A 5407-nucleotide genomic window follows, 5' to 3' on the forward strand; every position below is an offset into this window, starting at 1 on the left:
AAAAAAAAAAGTCTTCTCCAACACCACAGTTCAGAAGCATCAATTCTTTGGCACTCAGCTTTCTTTATAGTCCAACTCTCACATCCATACATGACCACTGGAAAAACCATAGCCTTGACTAGACAGACCTTTGTTGGCAAAGTAATGTCTCTGCTTTTCAATATGCAGTCTAGGTTGGTCATAACTTTCCTTCCAAGGAGTAAGCGTCTTTTAATTTCATGGCTGCAGTCACCATCTGCAGTGATTTTGCAGCCCCAAAAAATAAAGTCAGCCACTGTTTCCCCATCTACTTGTCATGAAGTGATGGGACCAGATGCCATGATCTTAGTTTTCTGAAAGTTGAGCTTTAAGCCAACTTTTTCACTCTCCTCTTTCACCTTCGTCAAGAGGTTCTTTAGTTCTTCACTTTCTCCCAAAAGGGTGGTGTCATCTGCATATCTGAGGTTATTGATATTTCTCCTGGCAATCTTGATTCCAGCTTGTGCTTCTTCCAGCCCAGCATTTCTCATGACGTACTCTGCATATAAGTTAAATAAGCAGGGTGACAATATACAGCCTTGATGTACTCCTTTTCCTATTTGGAACCAGTCTGTTGTTCCATGTCCAGTTCTAACTGTTGCTTCCTGACCTGCATACAGGTTCCTCAAGAGGCAGGTCAGGTGATCTGGTATTCCCATCTCTTGAAGAATTTTCCACAGTTTATTGTGATCCACACAGTCAAAGGCTTTGGCATAGTCAATAAAGCAGAAGTAGATGTTTTTCTGGAACTCTCTCGCTTTTTCCATGATCCAGCGGATGTTGGCAATTTGATCTCTGGCTCCTCTGTCTTTTCTAAAACCAGCTTGAACATCTGGAAGTTCACAGTTCACGTATTACTGAAGTCTGGCTTGGAGAATTTTGAGCATTACTTAACTAGGGTGTGAGATGAGTACAATTGTGAGGTAGTTTGAGCATTCTTTGGCATTGCCTTTCTTTGGGACTGGAATGAAAACTGACCTTTACCAGTCCTGTGGCCACTGCTGAGTTTTCCAAATTTTCTGGCATATTGAGTGCAGCACTTTCACAGAATCATCTTTCAGGATTTGAAATAACTCAACTGGAATTCCATCATCTCCACTAGCTTTGTTCATAGAGATGCTTCCTAAGGCCTACTTGACTTCACATTCCAGAATATCTGGCTCAGGTGAGTGGTCACACCATCGTGATTATCCGGGTCATGAAGATCTTTTTTATACAGTTCTTCTGTGTATTCTTGTCACCTCTTGTTAATATCTTCTGCTTCTGATAGGTCCTTACCATTTCTATCCTTTATTGAGCACATCTTTGCATGAAATGTTCCCTTGGTATCTCTAATTTCCTTGAAGAGATCTCTAGTCTTTCCCATTCTATTGTTTTCCTCTATTTCTTTGCATTGATTGCTGAGGGAGGCTTTCTTATCTCTGTGGGATTACCCAGCTCATTGCACAGTATCTCACATTCCTGGTCCTTGCCCACCTGACTCTCAATCGTTCTAACAACCATAAACATCCTCACAGATCTCCAACGCACCCACCTTTGGGTGGGGGTGGGGAGGGGTGCAGGGCACCACCCTGCCCTACAAGAGGAACCCCCCAGGGCCCACCCTCCTCCCACCTCTCAGCGCCCACCCCATGCTTCAGCAGCCCTCAGCTCCCTGGGAACCCCTCACACCTCAATTTTGCTCCTGGATTCATCTTTGATGATGTTTCAAATCTCACTCTGGCAACAGACTCAAGTCACTTAGTATATGGTTTAAAAGCAGAGCCATAAAATAAATATCAATAGATTTTGTTGTTGTTCAGTCGCTTAGTCATGTCTGATTCTTTGCCATCCCATGGGCTGCAGCATGCCAGGCTTCCCTGTCCTTCATCATCTCCCGGAATAGATTGAAAAGGATTAAATAGATTGAAATCAACAGATTTAAAAGGATTCAAATCATACAAAGAATGTTCTCAGATCACAACTGAATTATATTAGATCACAGTAGTTCAATATAATTGAGTTGTATCACAGTAAGATATTTAGAAAAGCTCTAAATATTATAGATTAAATATACTTTTAAATAATCCATGGATCAAGGAAGATATAAGGAAATTTAGAACAAATTTTGAACTGAATAAAAAAGGAAAACATAACACATCAAAACTTGTAAGATACAGCTACCACATGCTTTAGAGGGAAATTTATCATTTAATTGCATATAAGAGAAAAGACAATAAGTTTATTTATTTTTAAAATTTATTTTAATTGGAGGCTAATTACAATATTGTGGTGGTTTTTGCCATACATTGACATGAATCCGCCACAGGTGGACATGTGTTCCCCATCCTGAACCCCCTCCCACCTCCCCCCTCATTCCATCCCTCAGGGTCATCCCAGTGCACCACACCTGAGCACCCTGTCTCATGTATTGAACCTGGACTGGTGATCTATTTCACATATGATAATATACATGTTTCAATGCTATTAAGAGAAAAGACAGTAAGTTTAAAACCAATGATCTAAGAAGTTAGAAAAGGAAGAGAAACAAACAATAGAAAAATTTAACAAAGCCAAAAACTGGTTCCCTGAGTAAAACTGATGAACTAGCAAAACTTATGAAGGAAAAAAAAAGAAAATACAAATAACCAATAGCAGAAATGAAGAAATATCTACTGGTCCTTTACATATTAAAAGGATAATAAGGAAATATTTAAACAACTTTACTCCAACGAATTTGACAATTCATATTAATGAAAAATTTCTTGAAAGACACAAACTACCATAACTGACTCAAAAAGAAATGGAAAATGGGAGTGGCCCTATATATTTTAATCTTTATATAAAACTTTTCCAGATAAAAATCCAAATTATCAAACATTTAATGAAGAAATAATACCAACATTATGCAAGCTCTTTCAGAAGAGAGAACATTTTGCAGTTCATTTTATGAGGTCAACAAAACCCTAATTCCACATCCTGGCAAAGACATTCCAACAATGGAATTTACAGACTGAGATCCCTCGTGAACACAGATGCAAAAGTCTTCAATAGAATTTTATCAAATCTCATCCAGCTATACATCTTGAACAAGTCGGGTTTACTGGAGGTTCTACACTAGAAAGTCAAAGTGATTTACCACATTAACAGAATAAAAGAGAAACATCATATGATCACTGAAAAAACTGACACAATTCAGCATCTATTAATGACAAAGAAACAAAAACACCAGCAACAACCCTCTCAACAAACTAGGAATATGAAGGAAACTGCCTTAATTGGATAAAGGGCACCCAATGGAAAACCTACAGCTAACATCATACTAATGATGAAAGACTAAATTCTCTTCCCCTAAAACTGGAAACAAGGGGACAATGTATTATACCAGAAGTCCTAGGTAGTGCATCAAGGCAAGAAAAAAAGAGGTATAAGATTGGAAGGGAAAAAGTAAAATTGTCTCTGTTTGCAGACATGGTTGTCTACATAAAAGATTCTAAGGAATAACAAATACTACTAGAATTAATAACATTTATCAAGGTTGTAGGATACAAGGTCAATATTGAAAAATTATATTTGTGTGCCAGCAAAAATGTTTTTTAACAACATGAAATTTAAAAACAGCATTTCCAGCAGTATCAAAATACATAGAATTCTTAGGAATACTTTTCATGAAAGATATGAAATGCTAGACTGAAATTATAAAACACTGATAAGGAAAATTTTACATGATTTCAATTAATGAAGAAATATATCATGTTTAGAAATGGGGAGAATCAGTATGGTTCAGGTGTCTATTCTTTCAAAATTGATCCGTAGATGCAGTGCAATTCTAACCCCCCCGGCAGGACTTTTGTAGAAAAGGACAGTCTGCTTCTAAATTGTATTTGGCAATGCAAAAAAACCTAGAATAGCCAAAGTTATTTTGAAAGAGGAAAAATGCTGATGCTGGATTGTGTTCATTTGCAAGGAATGCCACAGCAAAATACCATGTACTGGCTGACTTAAACAAGAAATGGATTCTCACAGCTCCTGGATCAAGGTGTCTGTAGGTTTGGTTTCTCCTCTCAAGGAGGTCTCTCTCCTAGGCTTCAAACAGCCAACTTCTCACTGTGGCTGACAGGATCTTCTGTCTGTGCGTGTACATCTCCAGTGTCTCTTCCTTTTCTTACAAGGACACTGTCCTGTCAGATTAGGGTTCTGCCCTTAGGGTCTCTTTTAACCTTGTGCTGTGCTTAGTTGCTCAGTCGTGTCCGACTCTTTGCGACCCCATGAACTGCAGCCCACCAGGCTCCTCTGTCCATGGGCATTCTCCACGCATGATACTGGAGTGGGTTGCCCTGCCCTCCTCCAGGAGATCTTCCAAATACAGTCACACGGCGGGTTATGGCTTCAGAACTCAGGGGGAATCAGTCTGTAAGGTGGATCTCAGCCCTGAAAAGTCAGATTTGGCTGGTCCGGGAACCACGATCAGAGGAGGCTTTAGTGCTTGCAGGGATTCCAGCGAGAAGAGCATGGGCAAGAACTGTGGCTGATGACAAGGTCTCGGCCTGTGGGTGAGCTGGTTGACCACAAACTCTCCTGGGCCTCCCAGACTCCAGCTGAGGGAGCAGAGTGACCGAACACCCTGAAGGACTCGGGGAGCAGGTCTGTGACAGGAAAGCGTTCTAGTTCAGACACTCCCGCGCTGTGCAGGGTGCTGGGATCAGCTGTGTCATGAGCCTCGCAGCCCAGAACAAGGCGTGCTGAACAGACGCCATTGGCCAGGCATTGAATCCCTATCTGGTCTGCCCTTCCCATGAAACCCCAGTGAGATTCAGGCCGTGGGGAAGCATGGCTGAAAAAGAGGAGGTAGCCAGGGCCTTCCCTAGTGGCTCAGTGCTAAAGAACCTGCCTGCCAATGCAGGAGACACAGGTTCAATCCCTGGTCTGGGAAGATCCCACATGCGGTGCAGCAGCTCAGCCCCGTGAGCCACAAATACTGCAGCCCGTGTGCCCTAGAGCCGGTGGTCTGCAACAAGGGAAGCCACCACGATGCAGAGCCCGAGCACCGCAACTAGAGAGAGTAGCCCGCACTCAGTGTAACTAGAAAAAAGCCCGAGCAGCAACAAAGACCCGGCGCAGCAGAAAAAAATAAGTAATTTTTTTTTAAGAGGTGAGAAACTCAGGAACCTCAAACAGGGGCTCTGTATCAAGCTGGAGGGGTGGGGTGGGGAGGGAGATGGGAGGGAGGTTCAGAAGGGAGGGGATATATGTCTACCTGTGGCTGATTCATGTTGAGGTTTGACAGAAAACAGCAAAATTCTGTAAAGCAATTATCCTTCACATAAAATAAATTAAAAAAAAAAAGAGGAGGGAGCCGTCCTGGATTTTTGAGCCCCGGTGGCTGGATGTTGGTGGGTTTGTTCACTTT

This window comes from Bison bison, unplaced genomic scaffold, assembly GCF_000754665.1.
Source record: "Bison bison bison isolate TAMUID 2011002044 unplaced genomic scaffold, Bison_UMD1.0 scf7180017864037, whole genome shotgun sequence".
In the NCBI taxonomy this organism is placed as follows: Eukaryota; Metazoa; Chordata; class Mammalia; order Artiodactyla; family Bovidae; genus Bison; species Bison bison.